Source organism: Bison bison, unplaced genomic scaffold (genome assembly GCF_000754665.1).
Source record: "Bison bison bison isolate TAMUID 2011002044 unplaced genomic scaffold, Bison_UMD1.0 scf7180017864325, whole genome shotgun sequence".
In the NCBI taxonomy this organism is placed as follows: Eukaryota; Metazoa; Chordata; class Mammalia; order Artiodactyla; family Bovidae; genus Bison; species Bison bison.
The window spans coordinates 10,394,206-10,407,744 of NW_011494897.1; the positions used below are offsets into that span (position 1 = coordinate 10,394,206).

At 35.7% G+C, this 13,539-nt stretch overlaps 1 protein-coding gene across 2 annotated transcripts in view; it reads right to left on the minus strand.

The window, feature by feature from the left end:
- Nucleotides 1–12,794, minus strand: part of BRINP3 (bone morphogenetic protein/retinoic acid inducible neural-specific 3) — a 497,054-nt gene extending 484,260 nt beyond the window's left edge. The window contains exon 1 of one of the 2 annotated variants that reach the window (XM_010853296.1): nucleotides 11,202–11,635. The gene's annotated coding sequence lies outside the window, so the exon portion shown is untranslated. Of the gene's footprint in view, nucleotides 1–11,201; nucleotides 11,636–12,575 lie in introns of those variants that run through there. The other variant, XM_010853297.1, reaches the window with a different exon arrangement.
- Nucleotides 12,795–13,539: the final 745 nt, after the last annotated feature.

The following is a 13,539-nucleotide window of genomic DNA, read 5'->3' on the forward strand; positions in this document are numbered from 1 at the left end:
TGGGAGTTGGTGACGGACAGGGAAGCCTGGCGTGCTGCAGTCCGTGGGGTTGCAAAGAGTCAGATATGACTGAGCAACTGAACTGGACTGAACTGAACTGATGCCAAGTCTTAGCTGCAGCATGTGAGACTTTCTACTTTCCTGAGTACAGATCAAACTTGGAATTTCTGCATCACAAGCACTGCCTTAGCCACTGAACCACCAGGGAAATCCCTAAAGGTATTGAATTTTTAAAGAACCCAGTGGAGTAGGTAGGATTTTAAGGAACCCAATATACATAGGTAGGATTTTGCCACCCTCTTTTCCATACTTCACCAGGTGTATAGAGAAGTCATTGCTTTATCTTAGCGCATCTGTTGAAGTAAACAGTAATATGCTGAAATGGAAAGAAAGTCATTCTGACTCTTAGCTATGCAATTTATTACTGGGTTTATATAGGAATTAAACCAAAATTAAGTTTTTCTTTTTCTTATGAATTTCTAATTCTTGCATTTTTCCCTTAAACAAATTTATAAAAAGTAACACTGATCTTTGAAGCAAAAGAAAAAAAAAAAGCCATTCAATTCCAGACATCACAAAAATCTGAAGTTCTCCACTCAGAGACGACAGAAATAATGGAAGCACTGATTTGAATTAGCAATCCTTTTTGAATTTTACAGACAATTGTTTTGGTTGGGTTAATTACTAGTTTAAATTCTTTTCAATATGTTTGTTGGAAATTATTAAAATAACTGCATACTGGATGGATTTTCATTTATTAGTCTTCTAAAATTTTACAATGTACTAGTATTATCCTCTTAAACACCTTAGTTTATGACCAAATGAGGAAGGATCTGCTGGCATAGGAACCCGTGGAGCCCCTCATGTCTAACACCTTGCCATGCACATTGTAAGGTTTGGGAACATGTGCTGAACTGAATTCCTTTTTATTTTATTGAAAATATATGAGCTGCTACATTAGGCACTGCTTATACTAGAAAGATATTGTCATTATATTAATATACTATAGTGCATTATTATTGTATTTTCTCACTATTCTTATTCTAAAAAAGTTGAGCTTTCTTGTTTTAAATCACATTGTTAAGACTGGACTTAGAAGTGCATCTTCTTAGTCATTTAACTCTGCTAAACCTGTATTCCAGAGGGCACTTGTCGTTATTTATTTTATTTAGCTGATGGAGCAATACAGTGCCTCTGAATTACAGCTTTAAGTGTTTTCCATCTTAATGAGGGTTAGTATTCCTCTGAGGAGGTTATATTGTAGAGGGAACTAATCTCCTGCTTGATTCTGTCAATACAATCTTGTCTTACCAATAAAGAGGAAGTTAAATGCTACTACCTAATGGTAGAACTGATTAGAAAAAATGAATAGAAAGTGAGTTCCATTCTCTAGTTCTGTCCAGAACATAGGAGACATTATTCTTAAAAGCCCAAATTTCAAGTCACTTGCTTTATCTTTACAGTTTAAATATAAAATATTTTGGTGTTTTGATATAAGCGATCATAGAAAAAAATCTTGGTAAGATTCAGATTGTACTCAATTTTCATTCAAAAGGAAAGTGGTCAGAGACATAAGAATAAAGTTCAAATGGAAGATATTTAGAATAGTATTTTTAGATTAAAAATCTAATTTTAATGTAAAATATGAGGGATGCTTCAGAAACCTTATTATAATTAGTATCTTTGACGACCAAAACTGAGAAACAGAAGACAGTCTAAAATAAAGATTAAAATAATCTATGTACAGGAATGAAGTGGAAATAACAGTACCAGACATCTGGATTTAATATGGTTACTATAACTGGAAACATGGTTCTGCTTTTTCTGGCATGCTCCAATAATAAAAAGCATTCTGGCTTGTGAAGGACAAAGTGCTTCTTGTCAGTAAAAGAATTCTGCCACAAAAATGCAAGTTTATAGGGAATCTGATGAAAAAAGTTAATTGAAAAAAACATACTCTGTGCAAATTCATGCATGTGCAAAGATAATAAACCTTTTGCTCCTGCCTTTATGTACAACAGCCTCAGTTACAGTTTTGCAAAGCTTTAGAAATGCTTTATAAAAAATATATATTTATGGTGAGCCTGAGTAAAAATTGAAAGTATAATCCTAACTTGTTGCTTAGCTAAGGTATCTGAACTACTGTTGATAAAGGCTCAATGATGTATTCTAAGACTAAAACATAATAACCGGGATGAAGTTCAGAAATCTTGGAGTTTGGTAACCAAATGGACAATAAATCTCTTGCTCTTTAATAAGACTAAAACTTGCTTTGAAGTTAACCAGGCCTAGAAGGTGAAATGAGCTTTTGAATTAGAAGTCTCTATACTGAGAAACACAAATAGAAGTGTATAATCCGAAGTCACCCACACACAAAAATAGTATGTGGAGAAGGCAATGGCAACCTGGAGAAAGCAATGGCACCCCACTCCAGTACTCTTGCCTGGAAAATCCCATGGACAAAGGAGCCTGGTAGGCTGCAGTCCATGGGGTCTCGAAGAGTGGGACACGACTGAGCGACTTCACCTTCACTTTTCACTTTCATGCTTTGGAGAAGGAAATGGCAACCCACTCCAGTGTTCTTGCCTGGAGAATCCCAGGGACGGTGGAGCCTGGCAGGCTGCCGTCTATGGGGTCGCACAGAGTCGGACACGAATGAAGTGACTTAGCAGCAGTAGCAGCAAGGAAGTTTCAAAGAAAATTTAATAAAATTATTAAAAAGTTTTTTCAAAGAACTGTATTGTTTTAGCCATAGAAAACTCTTTTAAAATAATAATATTCAGTTTCTTTATATTCATTTGCAAGGAAATGAAAATATTCGACTTCCAGCATAAGAGAGGGCTTCCCTAGTCGCTCAGTTGGTAAAGAACCTGCCTGTAGTGCAGAAGACCCAGGTTCAATTCCTGGGTTGGGAAGATCCCCTGGAGAAGGAAATGGCAACCCACTCCAGTATTCTTGCCTGAAGAATCTCATGGCCAGAGGAGCCTGGCAGGTGACAGTCCATGGGGTCCCAAGAGTCAGACACAACTTAGCAATAAAACCACCACCAACAACCTAAGACAGTGTGGTTATAAACATTGTCAGTGCACTCCTAAATTTATCTTCTAATTCTGGTTATAGGGATCATTCAACTTACAGGATAATAGTTCCTATAATAGTATAATAATTCCTGAAATGCCTGTAATAATGTAACAATTAATTCCAGTATAAACAACATGAGGCAACGATTTGTGTTATTTGATTCACTAATGTATCTATGCTGTGTGCTGTGCTATGCTTAGTCACTCAGCCATGTCCAACTCTTTGAGATCCCATGGACTGCAGCCCACCAGGCTCCTCTGTCCATAGGGATTCTCCAGGCAAGAATACTGGAGTGGGTTGCCATGCCCTCCTCCAGGGGATCTTCCCAACCCAGGGATCAAACCAGGTCTCCCATATTGCAGGTGGATTCTTTAGCATCTGAGCCACCAGGGATGCATCTGTACCACCAAGAAAAGAACCGGAAACAGGGGGAGTCCTCAATAAATACAAGATAAAATAAGAAAATTAAATTTATAAAGTGAATTTTTGCAATGTTAATATGATTTTCCTTTCACTGTAAGTCCTAAAAATCAAAAGGCATAAGCCATTGAAAATGTTTCCACTAAAAAAAGCTAACATTGAAACAAATGAATCACCACAGACTCAGATGTCAACTAAATCAGTATGACTTTATTTGCAGAACCCTGCTTGTTCTTCCATGTCTCTTTAATAGTTATCCTTTAATATTATAGATAGAAAATACATTTTTTACTGACCTATCTGTAAACTGAGGAATTTGACAACTATCTCTTTCTCTTAAACATAATTATATTTACAATATCAAAATTGGACATGTGTGAAAATACAATGAGTGATCAAGCATTACATTTGCCTTGTGGATTATTTCTAAGCATACTTCAAATAGCAAAAAATAAAAAAATATGCCTCTTAAGCACAAGTGTGTCTTTTCATTGTTATATTCCCAAGCTTTACCCTAGTTCACTCGGTGGATCAGATGTCCATTAAATATTTCTTTAAAAAAAAACAAAAATCACAAAAAGATGTGATCTACAGCAAACAAACCAATCTATCAGCAAGCCGTTAAATCTTTGTCTGCTGTTCTCCAATTTATTCTGAACCAGCATCTAATAGTGTCAGAACGTTTGTGTTGCTCTTGTTTAGTCACTAAGCTGTGTCTAATACTTCTGCGACTCTGTGAACTATAGCCTGCCAGACTCCTCTGTCCATGGGATTTCCCAGGCGAGAATACTGGAGAGGGTTGCCATTCCCTACTCCGATTCAGACCTCTGGGTACTTCTAATTAAAGAATGAGTCTTCGGCAATGGACTTTTGCTTATCCAGTTTGCCAGAGATGCTGGGATGGTCTATGTTTGCATCGGTAACTATCCTTACAGTGCCTGGTGTTGGCAATATATTCTAGCTTGTGTAACTAAACTTTTTTCTAAATATGAACACCTGCTTTCCCCATCATTGCCCAACACAGAATTGTGAAAACATTTGGTATTTTCAAGGACCACTCTTGGCAATAAATTACTTTAACTGCTAAAATAGCTCAAACTGTCTCCACATTCAGGGAGATATAAAGAACTTAAGATACTAAGTTTAAAACGAAAAGTAAAGTAAATCTATTTTTAAAGGAAATCTAGATTATTAAAAAGTTTTTATATAAGAAGAGCCAGGCAGGTTTTGAAGAATTTTATAAGAAAGAATAAATGGGGCATTACTGTATCAGATACAGAGAAACTTGAATATAAGCTAATACCTAGCATGTCATGTACATACTAGAGGTAATTTTAAGTCTTCATTGAATTTGTTACAATATTGCCTCTTTTTTTATGTTTTGTTTTTTTGGCCACCAGGCATGTGGGATACTAGCTCCCTGACCAGAGATGGAATCCACACCCACTGCATTGGAAGGTGAAGTCTTAACCACTCCCAGTAATTTTTAAAATCATACTGTCTGAACTGGCCAAGAATACCTTCTAAATAATAAACATAGGAATCAATATTGCAGGACTTATCTGAAACCAAAATCTGGTAATAGAAAAAAATTTAATAAATAGTTAATAACTGTCCAGTTTCAATGCTGAGCAAATACATTGTTATCTTCAGCTCAGACCTTTGCAAATCTATATTTAAAAGACAGTAAAGTCAGTCAAATTATCATTTTTGTGATGAAAGAATCATGTGACCCTAGACTAAACTTTGGTTTACCTTACTGATTCAATGTTACTGATGAGAAAGAAATATATTTAATAGTTAATAACAGTTTATGTTGGAGTTGCTGTTTTTACTCTAAATCAGAATTGATTTCCTTAAAGAGACACTGTCAAGGATAGGTTGAAATAGTTCTAATGACATGAGTGATCTTTCATATCTTCCTGGCCTACCTTCATAGATTGTAATTTGTTGTTTTGTCTTTTAAATTGGTTAAAGAAGAGACGTGTTTAAATGTTCACATTTCATGGATGGATGGAAGAGACACAAGAAAACCTGTTAGAGTTCACTCTAAGAGGAAACATGGATGCTGCAAGTTATTTTTCGCCACAGTTATGTCACTATTCAAACATAATTGGTGTTACTCTTTTAGCTGAAGTATAAAGAAAACTATACATTTAAAATAATCTGCCCTTGATCTACAAGTTCCCAAATAAGCAGACAAGGTGTTGCAAAAATGTATATGTTTGGGAGTAGCAATGTAAGACTAGAAGTTCCACTCAGAGGTGAGAAGATGCTGAAAATAAGTACTTTAGTCAAAAAAGAGGCTTCAAGAATAACTTTGTGCTTCTTAAGAAATTACTCAGGATTGTTTTTCTTAGCTATGAATTTTAAGTTTAAATTCACAGTGAAGACTGGATTCATTTCTCTCAGTTCACATTTCAAAAAAAAAAAAGTGTTGTTTTTGAGTGATTGGGAAAATTTAAAAAGTGGAACAGAGTATAACTTACAAATCAAAAAAATGCACATCCTATCAAAAATTGCTTACTCAAGACAGGTTTTGAACTCAAATTAACAAGTTGGTTAAAAAGCTCATTAGGAGTGAAATTAGTAATAAGAAACAGAAAATATACTTTCTAATCTGTCGCTGTTGTTAAACGATCATTGGCAATTCATTTTTATTCTAGACTATTCAATTTTGGAAACTCTAGTCTTATTCCACATTATTTGATGTATAATCTTGAAAATATTTTATCACATGTATATAATGTATTGAAACTTTGTATTCTGGTGACAGGCCTGAATGAATAATTAGAAATTCTCATAGTAAATTCAAGTAAAACCACTCAATTTAAATGTTTTGAGTAAGCTAGACTTGGTCTGTATATTAATATATTTGATGTTATATAAGAAAATGTTGAGAAAAGTATCGGTTAATTATCATAAAGGAGCATTTTTTTTACAACTCTAGTGTGTGCTTTATTCAATCTTTAATGATTTTCTTGTGAATAATTAGATTTTGTTCATTACTATTTGAGGTATTCACTTCTGAAAAAGACTATTCCACCATCTCTGTACATACATTTACGGGGCTGATTTTTTAAAACCATTAGAAATATTGCCACACAAAGATAGGAAAGCCAGTTAAATGTATTATCTATTTCAGAAACTCAGTGATTGAATTAACTTTTGTTCTATATTTACTTTGGCTACCTCAGAAGGTGCTTCTATACACAGTATTAAATTGCATAACTAAAAGCAGTTACAAATCCTTGTATCTTAAAAGTACATCCATATCAAAGATATTACAAATTACAAAGGACTCATGATAAGCAACCTGCATAAATATGCGATTTCGTATTTTGATACTTGAGTGAACACATTTAAATTTACTCCTTGATTTGATTTAATCACTTTCCTAAAACGGCTTCTTTTCAAGAACATCATTTGAAATGTTTTAAAGATCATGTATTTAAGTTGTGAGAGTGTTTAATGAAACTATGAAGTAGTGAGTCACTATTTGACACTTAAAAACTAAAATGCATGCTTACTCAATTCTGGTCTTCCCAAGGCTAGATTGTTTTTTAATGGTGCAATATTCTAGAGATAGCTTTTAAAATTAACAAAATGCAAGACTCCAGAAAAGTTAATAAAAAAAAGCTCAGTCCTGATGAGGTTGGCTGATACTCACAGAAATCAGGAAGAAAAAGTCTAACTATAAGCATTCTTTCACAATAAATCTATAATGGAATTTAAATGAAACACACCATTATGAAACAATAATTCTTCTGTAGCAGAGAACTACAATACATTTGAAAGTAATGTTAACATATTTATTAATTTAATCAATAAATATGTATTTTATAGATTTAATTTGCTGGAACTGTAGCACGGTAGTTTCTTTATTAGCTATTGAAACAAATTTGTTATGCCTTTGGTGCTTTTAAAGTCATCCACATCTGAGAAAATTAGGGTTTATGCAGTAATACAAATGCTCCTAAAATATAAGTTAATATAGGTTACATTGAGGAAAACTACCATTTGTAACTCTAAACTTAAAAAATTAAAAATGTGAGAAATTATAAATTGTAAGAAATAACAGTGAATATGGAAGAAAGACTCTATAAGATTCCTAATTATTAGATTGCATGTCATATTTTCACATCTGAATTTATGCTTTCTTGGTTAAAAATAAACAATTAAAATTTAACACAATTATTTATGTTAAGATAAAATAAAATCTACTCAGCTCACTGAAAGTATATTAGTTATATCTTTTAATCTTTGGGGGAAAAGAAACTGGTTAGAAAATTATCACTGTGTTTATTTCAATTAGAGCATCTAATAGTTATTCATGATTTGCTACTTTGAATATGAAATTGAGAAATATCCCAGAACTGTTTGCATGAATACTTTATTTCAAACATAAATATAGAAGAGCTAATTCATAGCTTATGAAATAGTTATCTATGGAAACTTTGTAACTGGATAGGTCTGCAAATAAGTAATTGGATATAAATATTTTTAATAACCCATCAAATATCCTTGAAATGATAGCGATAAAAGCTTTAAAATGTTATTGATGAGGATATTTGATGACCAGTATAAAATGCTTAGAGTGGCTATTTGATATTGCTAAGAAAAAAAAAGCTAGATCAGAACTTCTAGATATATTTTCAGTAAAAAGGCCATTAGTGTTCATGATTAAATTTCATCTTCAGAGAATCTTTTACTCTTATAGAATGGAATAAACATCTTTACACCATCCTTTTCTTTTAAGAGTCAAGACCATCCATTAGCAATCAATGATATTAAGCACATTTCTTTTTTCTTTTGCTCTTCTTTACAACTCATGAATTGTAAACATTAAAATCATAAAACTAAATAACAGCACATGCAACTCTGGTCAGAGTTACACTACTAAATGTCTAAATGAAATTTTCCAAGTAATTGCTAAATTAAAACACCAACAATGCTAGATGTCACCTAATTACTTCTGGTAAGCTGAATATGAGTTGATAAATGATAGAAATTACCGGTATGATTTTCTCAAGTTTATTCACTATGAAAGTTGTTATATGAAAATATTTTGATCTTGCTTTCAAATAAACTGAGAGAAATCAACAAGTTAATAATATAAACTTGCTAAGAAATCAGACTTTCACTAAATGACAGTGAAAAGCCAGTCAAGAACAACTATTTTTGTAAAAGTGACTCTTCTCCCAAGACAGACAGGATTAAAGTCGTAAAAACTAATGTGTCTCAAGGAGTAAGCTTTTCTCTTTCTAAGCTATATGATATCAAAATAAAAGAAACATTATGTAAACTCATTAGACACCATAAAAACAAACCAAGAATATTTGGTACTATATATATATATATATTTTAAAGTTGAGTCAACATTACTTCTTTCATGGAGAGTTTTATCAGAAAACAAACCAAAAAAAAATCAAATGCAAATGATACCTTTTGAAAAATATATATTGTCTCCACAACATTTATCTTTTTAAAGCATCCTTATTTAGGGTCATTTTTTTTCTACAACAACACTCTGGTGTTTTTAACTATGTGAGAGATAAGGAGTGTAAAGAGTAGACAGAAATCTTACTAGGATCCCATTAGTGAGGCGGAACTAAAAATAAAACTGAGGAAGGAATCTCAGATCCATCTCTCTCTACTTTCACAATAACCCACTACTAGAGGTAAAAAGAAAAATGCTAGAAGACCTCATTAATCATAAGTCATAGTCATAATATACAGATACCTTTGGGATATTTTTTAATAAAAGATGTTTGTTCAAAAGTTGACACAGATAATCTTTACATTACTCTTTGTGTCTGAACTTTGAGCTTCTGATACTAATACTCAATTTTCTAAATGATTTAAATTTTAGACACCTACTCTGGTCAGTAATTACTCATTTGGGAGCTAATATGAAAAAGATCAAAGTAACAAGTAACATAGGAAACAGAAGCATAGGTTGATAAGAAAGCATCAAAGTTTTGAAGTTCTATCAGTTGACTCTTTGCACTTGTAGAGAGAAAAACACAAAGGCACTATCTTGAAAAGAAAGTCTCTTTTATTTAAAGAACACACAAACCTAGCAGTAAGGCTAATTTCATGCATGCATGTATGTGTATGACAGACACAATCACGCACAGACACTCTTAGAATCCCAATGGTTTCATCCTTCTTAGGTTTGATTTACTTCACTATCATATACCAATCATTCAGCATGATTAAAATCAAAATGTATTATACTTTATAAAACTGTACATTTCCATTACAATGTTGAGTTTATTAAGAGAAAATAGCTCATGAGAAACTGAAATGACATATTATCTGATTAAATGATAAGTGAAATCTATCATATGGTATCATGCTTATTTTATTTTAAAATACTATTAGAGCAATGTAATTTAAAATCAATGCCTCCACACTCACCCAAAAGTGGACATACATATGTAATATAATATATAATAATGTCATGTTCACTACAATAGAACTCTAGAAGATAAAATGCAAAAGAAGTAAGAAAGTGGAATTCATTGATGAATTACTTTTTCCAGTGGAGTAAAAACTACCTCTTGCATCAAACTAAGAAAAGCACTATAACTTTGCAATTTTATGACCCAAAGTTGCAATTATCTTTCATATGTCTTCAATATGTTATCAGTGAGCCTTACAAGCAGAAAATTATTGATCAGAGATCTACATCAATAAATGTAAGCACTTAAAATATTTCCAGAGAAAAATCTTAAAGTATATGATTTCTTAGAGAAGAAAAACTGTTAGAAATAAATGGAACAGTTTTAGGATTGTACCTTATTAATATTTCTTTTTGCTTCACTGTGTGGGGACTCCAGACTCCTTAAACATATTAGCATAACATAACAAAACAATATCAATAATAATAACAGAAGTTCTTCAAATTGAGTTTTAGCATTTTAATTGAGATTTTTTTTCTGGGGGGGGGATGGTTGTTAAATCTGAGAGTGGAAGAAATCTATTGCCTGGTAACATTATACATCTACAAAACTTGGAATTTTAAAAGTCTTATTTATGGGAGATTTTTCATAATGGAAAAAATTGTTTATATTGTATTTTTCGGTTTCCCACTGGTCTCCTAAGCTCAAAGATTTCTATACTGGGGTCAAACATATCTTACCTTAGGGCAAGCTCTTTTTTCACCATATTTGACAACACAACCCATATCTACTCTAATTTTTTTTTTAATTAAGAAAATTACATGAAAATACCCCCCAATAAATTTCCCTCAAGTAGTCAGAATTAAATTGCTGTTTGAAGATGCCCTGAATAGTTCTCCAGCTGTCCTTTATGTATTCAGGTCTGTGACCTTAACAAGAAGCAGTTTTAAGGCATTTCTGCAACTACTTCCTTACTTCCTTCATTTGGGTTCTACATTCCTTCTTCTGATGTCTACCCTCTCCATTTGTTTCTCTCACCTTGGCCCAGTTTATGATTTCTGTAACATTGTTAGACATTTAAGTAAATGTACCTTGAACACTCAAATGAATGCATGTTAAACATTGAAATGGATTTAAACGGCTCATGAATGCAAATATTACGAAGTTATGCATCATAGCAGACCCATTTGAAAATACATATAACCCATCGCTTCAAACGGGAAAAAATTGTCACGGGAGGGGTCAAACACAGGTTATCTCATTGTCAATAAAATATAGACATTCAGTTCTTACCTGCTTAACTGCATGATGATAAATCTAAATGGCACGCAAAAGAAAAAAAGTCCCCCAAATCTGATCATCTGTCTTCGAAGCGGCTGTGACAGTTTTAGACACTGGTGCTTTCTTCTTTGCTTATATTTGACTGGCTAGACTATTTGTAAGCAATAGTAGGGTTATTTCGCAACCCCAGTCACCTCTACGCCTTTTCAAGCCTCGGGTGGTCATTTCACACAGCTGGAAACATGCATCTTATCCTCGGAGGTAACAGCCTCCCAAGCGTTTCCTAGTCGGATTCCCGTCCAAGGGAGGTCTCTGCCCCAAAGGGCTGCTCACGTTCCTGACCTGGTGCAAAGGAGAAGGCTCTCTGGGCTCAACTCTTGGGGACTAGGACAACAGCCATCGGAGACTTCAACTCTGAGCCACCGTTCGGCTGCAGATCCAGCTTCTCTAGCGGCCGGGAAGCACCACCCCCTCTCGGGTGGACGCCGGAGGCGAGCGCGCCCAGCCTGGACCCTCCTACCTCGCGCCCCACCTCCAGGAAAGGGGGACAGAAACAGAAAATCCTAACTCTCAAGTGGGGGTAATAGAAGCTGAAAGACTCCCAATCCCTACGGTTTGCTTTACACTTCCATTCCAACCTCTGGCTCCAAGTTGACATCCAACTCCTTTCCTCCACCCCTCCCGCCCGCTAGATCCCTGCGAGTTGTTGAAGCAGGAGAGGGTGTGACGGTCAGCTACACTTTCCCACAGAGCCCAAGAAGTCAGCTAGCTCTTCTACACCCAGCTAAGCGGACGAATGCAGACGGCGACTTTTTTTTTTTTTTTTGAGGCAGGCATGCTGGAGAGCCGTAAAGTCTTAATCTTAGTCACAGCTCATCAAAAATAATAATAATAAATAAATAGAAACGCAGATGGGAGCGGATGAGGAATTCTCATACCAAATCTGGCCTCTCTCACAGAAAAGCGGTTTTGCTCAAAACCGGCGGGAGGAAGGCTGGCAATGGAGCGGGAAGTAAGGAAGCACCCCTAGCGCGCTCCCGGCTCCGGGGCTGCGATGCCCATGACGGGCGCACGTTCGCCGCAGGGGCCGAGAGCCAAGGCTGTGCCTGCGGGGCGGGCGGGGCGCAGGGTACCGTCTCCACCCGGGCGAGTCGTCCCCACTCCCGGCGCCCAGCCCGAGCAGCCTGGTCCACCCAGCCCCGTGTCCTCCGCGCCCCCGGAGCCCAGTAGTTTAGGCGTTGCCACCAGCTGCGGAGAAACCTCCAGGCGAGTCGCCTGTTGCTACCCCACCCGGCGAAAGCGCCTTTGGCGGTACGAGCCTGCTAGACGCACACCTCCCCTCTACCAACTTGAGTTTCAGGTTATGATACAGGAAAACGCACTTACCTAAGTACCTTACGTCTGTGCCTTACTGGGGTAGACTACGTTAAGAAGCAAAGATCTGACTGCACTGAAAGTTGGATTTTTTTTTTTTTTCCTTCCCTCCCTCCACTCCTGCGCAACAGCAGCAGTCCTCCAAAGAGGATGTTTGAATTGGTGAATTATGCTAAGACCTCGTTTCTTCAGCTGAAATCTCGGACGCTGATGGCACTTGTCTGGCAGAACGACCAGGCTGGGAAGGAGACCAGGTAGAAACTAGTGACGGGTGAGGGGCGCCAAGCGGTGCGGACCACAGGCAGCCCCGTTTTCTCGCTGGGAGCCAGGGGGGGGAAGCCCTTGAATCCCGAGACTGGGGGATGGGGTGTCGCTGCAGCTGGAGTACTTTTCTGTCTGGAAGCTAAAAGGGCTCTTGAATTAAAAAAAACAAAAAAACAAAAAAATATAGGTTGTCGAGTCAGTCATCAATGACGACAGAAATAGTTCTTTCTGAGAATTTTTTTTTAAAGAAGAAAGAAGGGGGGAAAAAAGGGCTTGAACAATAGGTTTTCACCTCTATCCATCAGAAATGTAGAAACCAGCAACTTGTTTTTACTGGGGGCGGGGGATTCGCAGAGGGGGAAAAAAATCTCTATGCATTAGGGATGACTGATGATACATTCATGTTTGGCATTAAATAAATACTGTGTCCTTGTCAATGTGTGAAGTAAAAGCTGAGATTTAAATGTTTCTCAACACAGCTATACTTAAAAGGGAAGTGGTAATCTTAACTGTCAGTTTAGCCCATAAAATTGCTCATAAAAGTGAAAAAAAAATAAAACACTGACATATTAACATCCTTATTAAAAATGAGTCTAGGGGTTGAACAAGTGTGAAGAGTGAGGCAATTAATTTTTTCCTATAAAGCCTGTCCCTGAATTTCAGTGATTACAACCCATATAATCAGTACTTGCTTCTGATAGTTCTCTTCCTC